This window comes from Mastomys coucha, unplaced genomic scaffold (assembly GCF_008632895.1).
Source record: "Mastomys coucha isolate ucsf_1 unplaced genomic scaffold, UCSF_Mcou_1 pScaffold9, whole genome shotgun sequence".
Classification (NCBI taxonomy): domain Eukaryota; kingdom Metazoa; phylum Chordata; class Mammalia; order Rodentia; family Muridae; genus Mastomys; species Mastomys coucha.
The window spans coordinates 25954205-25971645 of NW_022196915.1; the positions used below are offsets into that span (position 1 = coordinate 25954205).

General features: G+C 34.6%; 1 protein-coding gene and 1 pseudogene across 10 annotated transcripts in view; one reads left to right on the forward strand and one right to left on the reverse strand.

Moving 5' to 3' along the window:
* The window catches only part of Nrg3 (neuregulin 3), a 1082533-nt gene that overhangs the window by 932966 nt on the left and 132126 nt on the right, over positions 1-17441 (reverse strand). The window lies entirely within an intron of this gene.
* LOC116085577 lies at positions 9033-9151 on the forward strand (annotated as a pseudogene).

A 17441-nucleotide genomic window follows, 5' to 3' on the forward strand; every position in this document is an offset into this window, starting at 1 on the left:
AAAAAAAAAAAAAAAAAAGAAGTGAGAGTAGGCAAAGATAGCTAGCTTGGCAGATAAAGGCATTTGCAACCAGGCTTAATGACTTAAGTTGCATTCTTAGAAGCCATAGGTACCAACTCCTTGTAAGCTATCCTCTAAGGTCAGTGTGTATGTTATTTCATACACACAAATACACACACACACACACACACACACACACACACACACACACATCACCACTACCACGACAAAATCAATCTATACAAGAATATTTAAAGAAGTGATATTAGTTATATACATTTTAGGTAATTGATACTTACAACCAAAGGGCATCAGGTCTTTTTCAATTCTTCTTGAAACAAAAGATAAATATATTTTTAAACACCATAACATATTAGCAATGTCAACTTATAAAGCACATATAGACAGTAAAACTGCTTTCTATTTCATTTGATGTGTGCAGTCACTTGTGTAATCAAGTAACTTCTATCTGTATTACCTTGAAATTATTATCAATAACTAAAAATAAAGACAGAATATTATAATTAATGGTTGAAAGAGGCATAGCTAAAATATTAACCCTGACTGATGCTTTCTAGAGAGTATGTTCTGAGATACCCATTCAAATATTTAATTAAAATCCCTGGTCCACCTAACACAGGTCCGTGGGAATAACAGGGCTTCATTATCCAACACAACTTAACACTAATAGATGCGTGCACTGAGTTGGAACAATTTTACCTAAAATAATACAGTATTAAAGAGCACTGATAAAAAGTTTCATTTAAAAGTGAGACAGGTTTTTCATGATAGACATTTGTAAGTGTTTTTATAGACAGTATATATGCATAGAAAAATCCAACTGGTTTTTCATACTGATAGTCACTCTGTTTCAAATTCCTTAAAAACATTAGAACATCTGCATATTCAATTTTGTTCATGTTTATTGAGAGCTTTGCAAATTTCCAGAATTATTTGTACTTTTATTTAAATTACAATATATTTTTAATCATGTTACTTTCCTAATTAAAAGCTACCAAGGAAGCCAGGCAGTGGTGGTGCACACCTTTAGTCCCAGCACTTGGGAGGCAGAGGCAGGCAGATTTCTGAGTTTGAGGCCAGCCTGGTCTACAGAGTGAGTTCCAGGACAGCTGGGGCTACACAGACAAACCCTGTCTCGAAACCCCCCCCCAAAAAAAAACACTACCAAGGATATCTCACTCAATGTGTGCTGACCACAAAATGCAAAGGGTATGTTCAAACCTTCTTAACTCATACAGAGCCTATATTTGTAAGCTTGTCTTCCTTTATTTCTTGCATATTTATTTTGTTGTCTGGTTTCTCATTCATATAACTCACCAGGTTATCCCACAGGGTGCACTCTGATTCAATATTCTTTCCTATATCTTTTCTGCATTAGATGAAAGATTCAATTATAACGTACTCCATGGCATTTTAAAATTATTTGAGTAAAAGTTGTTTTCCATCAAGCCAAAATTGCTGCTTCACTTTAGGTACATAACAAAATGAATATCATTTGTTTTTAAAAGAAAACGGTTTGAATTCCAATCTGGGATGTTGATTATTGATGGCATTCAACACTGGGCAGACTTTTATAGTTTGATAGAAATCAGGCTAAGCAGCAAAATATCCTTTGGAGCTGTGTCTCATCTTCCCTTTACTCTTCTTGCCAATATCAGATTCATACACATATTTCTCCACCATAAGTGTAGAACATCATACAAGCAACCCATATCTCATCTGTTAGATGAAATGCACCATGGGTGCAGCCACACTATGGAGACAAGAGGAGTAATGATGTTCCCATTGTACCTGTTTGGTGAGCATTCTTCCAACTCAGCCATTCTTTGAACCTGATCATTGTTCTGTTAACATTATCACTTCAATTTTCTGTGATATTTTCTATTAAGGAAACAAGCAAAGGTCTTTGAAGCCAAACAGCTCTGTTCTATCTCACTGAATAAGCCTGACTTTTGATTCTTTTTCTACAAGACACCTCTAGCTGCTCTCCCAAAGATGTCTTTCTTCACTGGGAACAATCAGCCTCAAGGATAAGACTGGAGGAGAAAAGCCATTTTCATCCTCACTGACCTCTGAATACCTGTGCTGGATTGAGGAAGAACAATGCGTATGATAATCATGTCAGTGTTCTTTACTGTGATATCCACAACCAGGGATTATATCTAAGGCTTGCTTCTTTGAAGGATGTCTTGCCAAAGCAGTTGGTTGCCAATACTGAGATACTCTGTTATTTTTTAAGTGATTTTTTAATTCTCAAAGGCCAACTCATTAAAATAACTCTTGAGAGGGTATAAAGCCCCCTTCAGATAATTAAATGAGCTATTAAAAGTAACTAAATGCCCCCAAAGTCCTAATTAGCTCATTAGAGGTGAACATTAATTAATCATTTTTGTGGAGTCGCTGCAAAGGTTACCATCTTCACTTGAAGATTCCTGGGAAGCCCCAGCATAAGAAGGCATTAATTTACAAATCAAAACATTCTCAATGAACTCCAACTATCCACCCATCAATCAATCAATACTCCTTCAAAATCTAACTACAGAGCTAAGTAGCTGTGCTTAATTTTTTCCTTTCATTTAAAAATGTTCTATTAATCACACACAATGACATCTCTAAAGCTGGTGACCTATATGGCCTCTAGCAGACTGCATTTCCAGATTGGTAGAAATCACAGCAAAGTATTGGGCTTACATCTTTGAGTGAAGCCCAATACATAATCTAAAATATCTTGGGGATAGGAAAAAGTTACCATAAAGCAGAACCATCCTTCTACTGAAATATTCTGGTCCAAGCAGAATGATTATATTTTTTATTTTGGTCTGACAAAATCTTATCTCCCAAGTACAAGTTGTGAGATAAACAATATTAAAACCATCATTTAGTAATAATAGGTTACTAAATAATAGGATGTATATATTTGTATTTATAACCAGGCCAGACACTATCGTTTCTATATATGTTTTTCAGAGAAAAGGATGTTTGCTCAGAAAATTAACTAAAGTTTTTCATCACAACACCACTGAAGTCTACCAAGTATCACTCTATTTTAACTCAATAGCCTTTCTGGTAACTATCAATACATGCTGAATCTAAGAAGATGTGATGGCATTTATAACTCAATACCATATAAATTCTTTTTTTCTTTTTTTTTTCTTTTTTTTTGGTTTTTTGAGACAGGGTTTCTCTGTATAGCCCTGGCTGTCCTGAAACTCACTCTGTAGACCAGGCTGGCCTCGAACTCAGAAATCCGCGTGCCTCTGCCTCTCAAGTGCTGGGATCAAAGGCGTGCACCACCACCGCCATATAAATTCTTAGATAGCAAACTTTTCTTATTTGTTTACTTTATCTATTCCGAAACAAAACTTCTGATATATACATACAATGAAGTTCTGTCCAACAAGAGCTGATGTTATTTTGCAATATATGGAATGGCTACATGGGATAATTCTAATTAGATATTTTCTTTATTTACATTTCAAATTTTATCCCCTTTCCTCATTTCCCCCCTGAAACCCCCCTATCCCATCCCCCTCCCCTGCTCACTAACCCATCCCTGTCCTGGCATTCCCCTACACTAGGGTTTCAAGCCTTTACAAGACCAAGGGCTTTTCCTCTCATTGTTGTCCCACAAGGCCATCCTCTGCTACAGGGATAATTCTAAAGAATTTTAACCAGGACATATGTGTGTGTGTTTCCCATGTTTCATATCCATTCTACATTGCAGTTATTTACCTTCTCATAAGTAAACTTGAAAGTGTAATTACTAAGTAATGAAGAAGACAAATGCCTTAGTGACCTGCTGAAGCCAAAGTTTAGGAACCTAGAAATTTACTTTAGTGTAAGCAACACACACGCATACACACTATACATACACCCACTCACACACTCACACACACACACATACACACACGATCAGAAGTCTCAGTCTTTCTCTCACTCTGTCTATCTCTCCTACTTAACTTCCTCTATTCCTCCTTCTCACCCCTCCATCCTCTCCTCAGATTGCAGATACCAAGGGTGGTTGGAGATGCATTGTTTTATGAGCAAGACATTATCTATGTTTCTTGTTCACAAGATGCTTACTATAGATAACCTATATGTATTTAAGCAAAGAAGAAAAGAAAGACAAGCTTATCTAAATTGTTAAACATTGTTCCTCTGAGAATTATTACTCCAATGGATGTTGAGGAAAATATGTTTCTGATGACACAACAGAAACAAAACAAAATAAATAAAAGTTAATGCTAAGTACTGGACTGGACAATTAAGCACATATTGCTTGTTTAACTCTGAACTGAGTAGAGTCTGATATTGAAATGAGATCCATACGTTCCTTTCCCACTCTCCTCTTGTATACCCCGTTCCATCATCTTTAATGTGGAAGAGCATAACCTTGGATAGAGGCTTGATCTATTTATTTAATTCTTTTAAAATTTTCCCATAGAAAGTAGTCTGTGATGCCTCACACACTCAGAAATCCTGAAGTTTCACCCTGATGGAGAGACTTGATGGCACTATTAGGAATTAATAATATTGGCTTCTGAGGTAAAAATCACCAAAAGAAAAATAAGCAAAGTATGCCTATATCTAAGCAATAAGAACTATGGTGGTCTAAAAATTTCTTGATACTATACTTTAATGCACAGAAAGAAAACTGTCTAGTTTTAAAATTACAAACTTTACTTCTAAATTTTTAAGGAAGAGTTAAGAATTTTTAAATGGATACTTTAAAAATATTTCCCAAAGGAGAAATACCTTCAATATGATAGAAGGCTATACTGCTCCATGCAAAAAGCCTCACCCCATGTTCACATAGTTCTCAGCTGACTTGTTTTATTGTAAAAGGTTGGGAAAATTAAAGCACATGATTTGAACAGAACACCAATAAATATTAACTATCAGTAATGATAGCCTTCATTTATATCTTGCTTAACTTTAAAAACATAGTTCTATTTAAAATTCTAGAACCTGTACACAACAATAGCCTTGAGTTATTTCTAACTGCTGTGACTTATAAATTCCCTCCAGTACTATACCACTAAATAGTCTCAAAGGGCATCCATTAAGTTGGTTGATATTTACAAATGACTCTCATTTTCACAACTTTCCCTTGTGGGAACAAATTTTTACTGCCTGGCAAATACAAAGACATGAACTAAGAGACCGCTACTTAGATTAGAGAAATGTCCTAATTAAAATAAGCAAACATACCTAAAAATGAGGTTAAGAAATAATTCATGTAAATTTCACCTTTTAACACAATAGCAACAGGATTTTTTTTCTATATGTTCTACTGTTTCTGTAATCAGCTCAGCTTGTGGCACTAGTCTGGAAGTCTATGAGGCCTTTGGGAGATCAGAACCTAACTGGCAGAAGTAGGTCCCTAGAAGTGGAACGTGGGAAGCCTTACTCTGAGCTCTTTGTGCATATGAGGAGAGCATCTGTTGCCATGCTTTTTGGGTGCCATCAACACTTCCTTGCCTTGACTACCACCATAGGCTGAAATCTTCCAAAATCTGACCCACAATAAATCCATCAAGTTTGATAGGTATTATAGTCCCAGATCCAGAAAAGTAATAAATGCTGGTATCTATGATAAAGTAAGATTTGAAACTCGAAGAAACATAGAAATGTCTGAGTGTACTACATAAGCCAAACCTATTTCAAGAACAACCACCTAGAAGAAAAAGAACCCAGGAATAAGCTACCTATAAGAATGGATTATAAACTGGCAATAAACTCCTAACAATAGTCCTTGTTTCCCTACTAACATGAAAAAATAGAAATTGCAACAAAAGGAAAATATTAAATTTTATTTCAATTAAATAGTATTTCAAATCTTTACTTAGAACTTTGAAAATTGCAGGGAATAGCAAGTTTTACCATGCTAAAAGAAACAAAAAAATGAAAATGTAACCTTTCTGAAAATTTACGAGAAAGAAAAGATATAAGATTTGTATGTTCTTTATTTAGGATTTTTCCACTAAGTAATACCTAAAAGAATTCTTATGGTCACAGGATAATCATAACCATTATTTATACATATAGTATATTCTAAGTTGACTTTCTTTACCAGAAAAGGACAGTGGTTAAAAATTGTAATATAAAATGCTGTTTATAATCAATGTTATAGTCACAAATATGTTTATGTGAAAATTAGCATATGTGGTTATGGTGATTCTTATATTTTATGCATTGTTTGAAGTTAAGTAACATACAATTCTTATTACTTCTAATATAAGAAAATACAATTAGCCATTAAATGTTAACTAATGCATTTAAGTTAAAAATAATGTATCCAATATTCACTTTAAAGTAAGAAGAAAAAATACATTTGTTACTGAGTTCAGTTGTTTTAAATGGTGTGGTAGAAACTCTTCAGACTAAATGAGACTAAAAGTGATTAATTTTCAGACATGCCTTGAATTGTTTCATTGTGCTAGAAATTTCCTTGCAAAACATCTTTGTTGGATCCTCATAAATCACAACATGTTCAGTTGTTTCACTTAGCAGAGCACAGATTGAATGATGCTCGATCTAGCCTGGGGCAATTCAAGAAAGCTTCAAATTACAGTAATTACAAATGTAACCTCTCTTAACTAAATGAAGAATTGAAATGAGGAGGACTGTTTTCTCTGATAGGACTTGGGAAGACACAGTAATGCTTACTAATAAAGTCTGATGTTATACACCCCCCCATAAGAAACTGAATTTAATTTGGGATAAGTCTGAGTCATCCATTTTTGAATTATTTCCATGGTGCCCAGATTGAAGGACACAATCCAGAAAAGAACAGAGAGCTACATGAGCTGGAAGGCCCAGAACCCTGTCTGGCATTTGCTCTCTGTACATGAACCCAGGATTATAATCTTGGTGCCCAGCTTAGGCATAACTTTTTAAAAATCATTCTGAAAGCACTATCCAAGATAGCTCTCCCCTAAATTTTGATAGTAGCTACCTAAATCACTTCAAATTTCCTGGAAGCCATCCTCAATCCAGAAGGGCTAGAGTAAATCTTTAAAAACCCAGTCTATGTAATGCAATATATAAAGGTTTCATTATCTCCGTTTTGTGTATTAAAAAAAAATAATAAATTAAATCTTCTTATCTCGAGTAGCACATATTTATGACTCAAGGTAGTTTAATACTTCTTGTATATTTCAATTTAATTTTAAATGGCTAATAACCACAGAGGCTAATAATACTCACATGTGACAATGCATATACATAGAATGGTTGATTTAATAACCTTCTGCAAAACATACTCAATAATAATGTTGATCTATAATGGGAATACTTGTAAATAATAAATCTGAAAATGGTATAATAACCATTAGTAAATGCAGAAAAAAGAAAATGAAAGAAAAGAAAAGAATCGAAACTTCACTATATCATGAGAAATTCCAAAATATTCAGGAATTCATCATTATCTCTGAATTATATTGGGTCTTTAACACAGTTCACATGGACCAATAATGACCATTAAGAGGCATTGTGGTAGTCTTTGGTGAACCAGAGCCATAAACCCTAAATACAATGCTTTTCGTGCTTTGGCTGAGGTCATTAAATATCAACTTATTCTCTTAATATGAAGTAGCACTGGTTATTTGAATGAACACAGAGAAAAATGAAAATTCTCACAATTAGGAGAGACTACAATCACAACAAGGTTTATTAAGGCATGTGAGAGTTAGAGCTTGGTGTCATATTCCCTATGATGGTGATAATATCTTCTCATCTAACATTCTCTCCCTTAAACTTTCTAGGCATTTCCTTCTGATGCTAATTAGTAGCTGATAAACAATCTCTTTGTATAGCCGATTTTATGTGTTGGCCTTGAAAAATGGGGTCCCGTATTACATATCTAATTTGCTTTATTTGAAAGTCGCCCACTGCAATGCATAGACCAGGTGTTCAATAAACACTGACATCCATTAAGAAGTCCACACTGACCTATATAAAATGCCATGAGGATATTATATGAGTATAGGCAAACAATGTCCTATTGCAAACTTTCTCCGTTTCTACAGAAACAAAAAAACTGGGAATTCTGGAAAAAATAGAAACAGATGCAGTGTCAGGGGGCCAGGCTGAGCAGGAAAATTATCTGAAAATATCATTTCAAATACTGAATATAATACTAGATTAAGGAAAATGTACACATATACACAGATCTACAAATTAGAATTTCAATAAACAACTCTATTAAGTTTATACAAATTTGTTTTTTTCAGGACCTGTACTCATCAACAAATTGTTACTTAAGTATCCAGCAATTAGAGTAGTAAAGCTCTTGAGAAATTCCAAAATATTCAGGAATTCATCATTATCTCTGAATTATATTGGGTCTTTGACACAGGTCACATGGACCAAGGCTGAGTATTAAGAGTCACTGTGGTAAAATCTCTGCTGAACCAGAGCTATAAACCCTAAATATCTCAACCCTCTGTTAACTACTAAGGTGGGAAAGTGGGAATGGCCCATGAGCAAATCACATAATTTTTCAGTGAAAAATAATTTCTGGAATGTACATGAAAAAAATATACTCTTTATAAAAAGTAATTTCTAAATATTGCCTGCTTGGAATATCTTTTTACCCACCAGATTTCTCTTTGGCAGTTGATTTAATTCTAACTCCAGAATCTAGGAATATGTATAAAACAAGGAGTTAAAAATCCATAGAACTACTATATTCCTCAGACCCAAGAAGCCTTGCTTCCCATATTTTACAAGATTACCATTCTGCCATTTCTCTTGCTAAAGTCTTAAGTTGATTGCAATTGCCTTACTACAAGGCTTAGATGGTAATGTTTAAACATGAAGGCTCTTTTTCATGAAGGCCCAAGCTCTCCATTGCAGGAGATGATCATTGAAAATGTACTGCCATGAGTCTTATCACAGAGAGACAATAATCTTAAATTGGTAGTCATATATACCTCCTGGAGATAGAAGCAGAATAATAGAATCAAAAGATTATTGAGGGGCACCTGGTATAATAAAAACAAAAACAAGTCTACAGCCATACCACCCTGAACGCTCCCGATCTTGTCTGATCTTGGAAGCTAAGCAGGGTCAGGCCTGGTTAGTACTTGGATGGGAGACTGCCTGGGAATAACAGATGCTGTAGGCTTAAAACAAAAAAACAAAAAAAAAATATTTTTTCCACTTTCAAGTATTTATTTATTTATGTACTCTTTTATTTATTTATATCCCAAAGGTTACCCCCTTCATGGTACCCCCTCACAGAGTTCTCCTATCTCTCCTTCCCCTTCACCTCTGAAAGGCTGCCCCACCCCCTGGGTATCCTTCAAGCCTGAGGCATCATGACTATACAGGATTTGGTGCATCCTTGCCCACTGAAGCCAGACAAGGCAGCAGCCCTCTGTTATGTAAGTTCCAGGGGCCTCAGAACAACTCTTTTTTCTGGTTTGGTTGGTGGGTAAATCTTTTGGAGCTTCAAGGGTCCAGGTTAGTTGACACTGTTGGTGTTCCTTCAATTATGATAATTCAAGAATATCAATGAAGTTCTCAAAGACTCAGCTTTGAAGATAATCATTTTCAATAAGCTATGGGTGAGCAGGGGAAGGGGGGAGGGAACAGGGGATTGTTTTAGTTTTTGGTTTGTTTATTTTCCTTTCTTTTTCTTATTTTCTTTTTTCTTTTTTTTTTGAAGGGGAACCTGGGAAAGAAGATATTGTAAATAAGAAAACATCTAATAAAAAATTATAATCAATAAAAGAAGAAAAAATCTAATAAAAGTCCTATCTTAGAATATTTTGCCTGGGTTTTTCTTCACGTTCACACTACCCTTCTTAGGAGACAAATGAAGAATTTCTTTTATAAATAATTATAAACCAAAAATGTATGCTATGTGATAGAGCCACTAATCATAATAACCCCTGGTATCTTCATACTCAGTAGGAATTTGTATAATGGAAAGGAAATTAATAAATTTCAAATAACCCAAAAACATTCTTTTTTATTTGTTAAAGCAATTGCATGCCATATCTTAATAATTTAGTAAAAATGTAATTTATATGTTCCTACATGAAAATTATTTTTTCTAAAAACATTGGACTCTAAAAAAGCTATTGCTCTGAATGACATTTTTAATTTTGGAAATTATGCTAATACATAAAAATTAATGAGCACCTATGTTCCCACCATGAAGTCTAGATATATACTTTGCATATCTGACACACAGTAAGGTATCATTACTTAGTCAGAGATGGATTTGTAATGCACCCTCTACAGGTTCCTGTTTCCCTTCAAAACTCAGTTGCTGGTAAGCTCTGTCATCTTCTCAGGTTTTCCACTACTTATCATCTGTACCTATGGTCAGTCTTCATGTTCATCATTTTTCAGGTATAACATAAAGGTCCCATTCCACTTTTGTTCATTTGAATTTCCCAATTAACATTGTAAGACTGTCTTAAGCTCACACTATATATCTATAGATAGATAGATAGATAGATAGATAGATAGATAGATAGATAGATAGATAGATATCACATGACTCTAAGTGAAGGAAAGCAAATGTTCTTCCTAGTTGAGGTTGAGTTTCCAACCTTTCCTGTATCCCAGACAGTTAACATTCATTACTATCTATCATGTTCTTTGCATACTCAAGCTTAGATTAGGGAGAGGGGGCTCTGCCTGCAACATTTGAAGCCTCTAATTTTTTATGTGGACTCTTATATATCCATGGACACTCAACTAAATTATTACTTTCCTGATGTCAACTATCAACCAGCCACTCAGCTCATTATTTAGAGAATGTACCTACTTGGTACTTATATAATATTTACATATAATCATGACATTTTTACTACATGAAAAATGTTCACCATTGTCCTTCTTCATACTAATCTACAAGTCTTCTGAGAACACATCTGACCCATTCGTTCTGCATCTAATATGTGCATTGTTACTGGAAATGTGATTTATATATTCATATTACTGATAAGGATAGTACTGTGAATAAAAGGTTCTAAGTTCCTGACAACTCTCATTTTCATCAAAGGTGGAAGTTTGCCTGCCCCATGTATACATAAATAAATCTACAGGAACACAAGTTATAGTGAAGATGCTGACAAATGACACAGAATCATGAAGTGACAGACTAATATTAATCACCATACATGTATTGCTTTTTTAATCCAATTATCTCACCATGAGATGTATTATTATAATCTTTTTGCACAGATTTAAAAAAAATAAGGTTCAATGAAACTCAATTGTGTATTTGATGTCATATATACTTAGAAGAAAGTAGAAACAAGAACTATTTCCAGAAGTTTTGATTGTTCCAGAAACTGTACCTCTCAAATTTGGTGGTGAAATAAAGATGATTATCTTACTAAGATTTTACTTTGGAAAAAAAATCTAGGAAAGCCTTTTAAAACACATGACACTTTTCAAAGCTTTGCATTCATTATTTGGTGGCAGACTTATCTGGTGACACACTAATCAATTATTATGTCTTCTCTAGAGAATCCAAGTGGGGATTTTATATTTGCATTTCTCACAATTTGAGTCTGTGTTAATTACAACACTGTTGCCCCCACCTTGAAGCATCTATAAGTTTATAATCATTCAAATCGAGATTGTAAGATTTGGATATGGTCTTGAGAAAGACAAATTTAATACATATGGGACATCCCTGTATCAAATAGAAGCTCATGCTTCCTTATGAGTGAAGACTCAATTCCTCACCTTCTCTTATTTTGTCTCCCTTCCTTCCTGGACATTTGACCCCTCTGGAGTCCCAAGGGTCTTCCCATCTGAGACCAATTTTCTTCTGTGCAGCCTGTTCTTTCTAGGTTCTTCTTCATGACTTCCTGGTACCACATTCTTTTCTTTAGTCCAACAGTGACATCTAGTCATTCCTGGATTCTTCCTGCTTGGTCACACTAGTTTCACAATGCTTCATCCAGGTTGACAAAGATAGACTACCCTACACAATGGTTGTCTATTATTCAAAAACCTGGATTTTATAAACCATGCCAATGCTTCAATTCCAAAACAATCTTTCTTGATATTTAGTGCTAGGCAAGATACTCAGTATTCTATATTGATTTGTTGGTGATTAAGTGAGATAACACACAAAAACTACTCAGAACAATTCATGATCCATGAAAGATCAGTAAATAAAGAACTTCTCATTTAAATGTTTTATAATTCTTCCTAAAAATCCATCTCTGCACCAGTGAGATCTGAGTTTAGCACATACTGTGGGTGAGTCCTGGGTCAAGTTACCTAATCCCATAATGCCTACAGTGGTTGGATATGGTTCATGTAGAATAGGGAATAGACTGTCCATGATCCTGGAGCTGTCCAGAATAATAATATGGTTTACACAGTAAATGATGTTTACATTACCCAGAGCCAGAAATTCTTGCCCATCTTTAAATTCCTAAAAGTACTCTAACTTATTAATCATTTCAGTAATGATGATTGCTGTATAGCACCTAGACATGAGTGGCTTCAGAGCGTATGCTAGTTTCAATGGACATTCTGAACTCTCTAGCTTCCATCAAACAAGCAAACAATAGAAACACAACTAATCCAGAATCAATAATACATACCATTAAAATAAAGCAAATATGGTTTAGTCAGATAACTTTTTATATATTTGTGTTCATAGCTGAAAAGAAAAAAATGACAATATATTGTAACCATGGACTCTATAAAAATGAGTGATTGAATAGATTTTTAATACCAAATTTGTTAATGAACACAAAAAAATGCATTAAAACAAATAACTACAATAGTATAGTAAAATGCAAATCTTAGAGATAATGAGAACATCACACATAATAAAGTAATATTAGCAGTTACTATTAATAAAAACTATCTTACTTAAGCAACAACAACCAAAACAACAAAAATTTAAAATCTGACCTTATAGATGTAGAGAAGTTACTGATGAGAGTAAATTTCTACATTTCAACCAGGGAGATATTTTTACCAGCAAGACAGAAAAAAGTGTTGGAAATTGCAATACAAATAAATATATAATTTAAGCAAGGTAGAGAAATTCTACCAATTGTCATTTCCATGCTCCTTCATACACATTCTTTTACACTGATTATACTTCAGTAGTTTCTCATGTCAAATTAGAAAAAAAAATGAAAACTACCAAAGGCAATTAGTGTTGGTACTATACTACTTTAAGGAGAACACAATAAAGCTTTTGAGTATGAAGATTCTAATGCAAGTGCCTCTCTGTATGTGAAGACTGATTAGGTATACTGTGTCAAACTGTATACTTAAAATTCCAACTGACCAAACACACATCTGCCCTCTGGATGTCACGTTCTACTCTGAAATACAGAGATATGTTTCAAAGTTAGTCATAAGATAGAGTTACAGAGTAAGAAAAGGGCCTTCTGACCCTCAAATGAGGTTCCTATGCTCTGCTAGAGACATAACATCCTATGGGGACTTAAGTTTCTTAGCTGCTATCAGCCCTGTTATTTGTTAGCAAAACCTATCAATAAGCCAAAGAATAGCATCCTTCATAATGTTCACATAGAGGGAGACAGAGCAGGCCTGTGACACCGCTGCTACAAGTGTCTTTTGGCATTTTATGCCTCAAGAACTGTGACATCAGTAAGTTTTATTGGTGAGATTTCTGGAACTTTCCCTACTGATAATTTTTTTTCAGTATATGATCAACAGGCTAGACCACTAAAAGAAAAAAAATTAAATTGCTAGGCAGAAGAATGAAATGTCCACAAATAAAATTGGTGCTATATAAATTAATAAATTGTTTAATAATAATTAACAAAATAATTAAAATAATAAATTAAATAATAAATTTTAAAAGTCAGTAAAATGATTAATAATTAATAAAATAATAAGATAATATGAATTAATAAAATGTTTGTGCTATTATCTTTGCATTAAAAAATGTTCCAACAGGTCAGATCTAATACAATAGCTTATCATTTCTAAAGCACATAATATACTGCAGAAAACTTTTCTCGCAAAGATGGCTTTTTGAACTTTTTATTATTTGTGAATTTCACATCATGCACCCCAGTCTCACTCATCTCCCTATCCCTGCATGTCTGACTTCTGGCCTTGCAACCTCCCCTGACCAAAACAGAACACACACACACACACACACACACACACACACACACACACACACACACAAAACAAAGCATAGAAAACATTTTGTCATGGAAGCTGTCATGTCCCAGTTTGTCCCATATTACGCTCCTCTGTTCATACATCTTCACTTTTAAATATTCATTGCAATAAGTCACTGGCTGGTTCTAGCTCTCTGGCTTCTATGACACCATCAGTACTGGATCCTCACCTTGCCTCCTTCTAGATATCCACAAGGATATCTCTAACAGATTTCCTACTGAGGGTGGGGAGCTTTACGGTGGTAAATCATGTGGTTACAATGATACATCCGGGATCTGCACTCCAAGACCTGAGCATCCTCTATTTGCATTACATATCTTGAACTTGCATAATATTATAGCCACTTCAAGATTAAGTTTTCTTATCAATAAAATACAGCTGAATATTTCTTCTCAAGTGATGGACAATATGCATAATACAGAAAGTTCTGTGACCATGTAACCAACAAAAATTCGGGGAAGTATTACTTTCATTGTAAATAGTGCCACAGCTTTGGCAGATGTCACATATATACCCACCACTTCTCATATTTCACAAAGCTAAATCCTTTGAATCTCTACTGCTCAGAGTAGTCAATGCAAATAAGCTTAACTTTTGCCTACCTTATTGGTAGTACAAAACCTAGGAGCATCATGATTTCATGGCATGACACAGGAGAGTGAATAACTTTTAAGTGTTTCTACTAAGTCTTGAGACCATCATAATGACAGAATCATTACTGTTGGTTTTCAAATACGTGAATGAATCAATTGGGCTTGGAGGACCCGAGTCTTCAGTCGCGTCTATTAACTGCTGTTCCTGGTCCTTGTATATTACGGCTTATGCATTGTTCCACCTTTGGTACTTAAGCAAATTTCAATTGTACATCAAAGGAAAATGAGGAAAGCTTTAGTTAGGCTTCATGCTTTTAGTTGTTTTGGTCTATAATGAGTGGCCTAATTGCTTTGGATCTTTGGTGGCAAAGTATATCATGGTGGAATAATATGTTCAGGAAGATCATTTACTTCTTATGCAAATGCATAAGAGAAAGGGTCAGGACCTTCATTTAACCAGATTTCTCATGTCATCACACCTTTTTAAGCTTCTACTACATTCCAGTAATATCACATACTGGAAGCCAAGCCTCTAACATGAGACTTCTGGAAAAATTTATGAGCATAGTGGTCTCCCTAAAATAGCAATCCCCAAAACTTGGCATTCTCGAAGAGGAGGAAGATCTCCTCCTTCCAAATCTCTGTGCATGAGAATCTGTCTTTTCTTTGGTATCCACTGTGTACCCTCAGACCATGAGCACACTTCATTCCGTTTTAAAGGTTCTATAAAATTAAATGAAATCATAGCTGGTGACACCTAAAAATTGGCTTTGGAGTAAGCAGCTCCAAAATAAAGAGAATCAAGGATGGACTCTGATTTCTGTTTGTTCTCAGATTCTTCTTTTCATTTCACACTCTGTTAATATGCTAGAAAGACGTGCTTCATGACAGGCCCAACCTTCCAATCTCATAAAAGACCTGAGGAACACTGACGGAGGCCTGAGGGCTCAGCTGAGAGATACAATGCTAGTGAGGCTCTGCTTCAATTCCTAGCACAAATACTTCTGGTCCATGAGAAAAAAAAAATGGAATCAAAAAGAAAATCTATTCTTCCAGCCAGAATGACAGAGCAGTATAGCCACAGGTTACCAATATTTGTATAGGTTTGTCATTCTGTGTTTTCTTTTCCTGTGTTTTTAGAAGCAATTATGCATCCTAATTTTACACCTCAGAAATTTCTCGATTACTTTCTCTCATATAACTAAATATATATTACCATTTTATTACCACCTTTTATCTAAGAATCATTGGTGGATAAAGACAAAACAGTAATATGCTTTTAAAGAAAATGCATATTTGATATATCTGCATAATTAACTGCAAATGGGAAGATATCTGAGGGAACTTTGCTCAAAATTAAAAATCAGCTTCTTACTTAAAAAGGAAAAATGCAGCCAACTGGACAGCTTTACTGGGTGGGGCTCTCTCCAAGCTTCTCTGCTTTTATTTGATAGGCAGTTGAGATCAGCACATGCCTGGAAATGGGTCCTGGCAAAACGCTGTATTAAAACCATCGATCTGTACTTGCTCAAAGATTCTCAACAGATTAATATTATTGAATTATTCCCAATGACATCAATGGATCCAATGAAATAATTTTACATTTGCTAATGATGATTTTCTCTTGTAAGTAAGTTTTCAATGGGCATAGCTTCAAGCAACTTTGTTTACATCTATAACAATTATTGTAGTGCTCTGCCTGCTCGTGGCCCCATTTTCTCTTTTATCCTGTTTATTTCACACTCCTCATCTGTGTAAAAATACAATGTCTTTTTCTGGGTGTATAAGGAGCCAATGGGGAACTGAACAAGGCACTAACAGCCAACCCATGCTCCCACAAACAAACAAACAAAAAACAAGTGACTCTCCTCTAAACAGCCATCAACTACCATTTAGCTCCTCAGTTTTGGGTGGAGTGTCAGAAACCCCTTCAATTCTTTTTTAGAATTTTAAAGTTTTCTTATCTTATGAAGACCATGTACAGATAAACACAGTTGATGTGCCAGTAAATATCTGTGTAACTGTACAATAGTTTATGATGACTTAAAGTAGAACACTTACAACTGACTGAAATAGAAAACAAATGTAAGCAGTTTAATATTTATTTTGCACTATACTGTGGAGCCAGAGATCACAGTAGCCTTTAAGGTCCCAATTAGTACTAAATACCATTTAAAATTATAATGGGAGAAAATCTACTGAGCATAAGTAAACCTTTTTTTTTTAAAGAAGCACGAGTTTCCTACAAATTCCTCTATTTCTTTTGTTACTTCCCAAATGGTAGCCCAAATGACTTTGAAGATTGAAGCAGGTGTAGTGATGTGCACCTGTTGTATCAACATGTAATAGAAAGATGTAGGAAGACTTAATATTTGAAGCTAATTTGAGAGATATATTACATTTAAAGTCCACTTACCCTACAGCAAGATATTGTCTTTTTTCTTTTGTTTTGTTTTTGAGTTTGGTTTTTATTTAATATAGAACTGAAATGAAGGAGTTATATAATAATTGAACATATTTACCAATGTACAAGAGCCTCAAATATGTACATGTTCCTGCAATTATTGTATTACAATTTTTTTACTTTTTATTTTTTTGTCTCTGGAAATCAGTTTGGCAGTTCCTCTGGAAATTGGACATAATACTACCAGAGGACTCAGCTATACC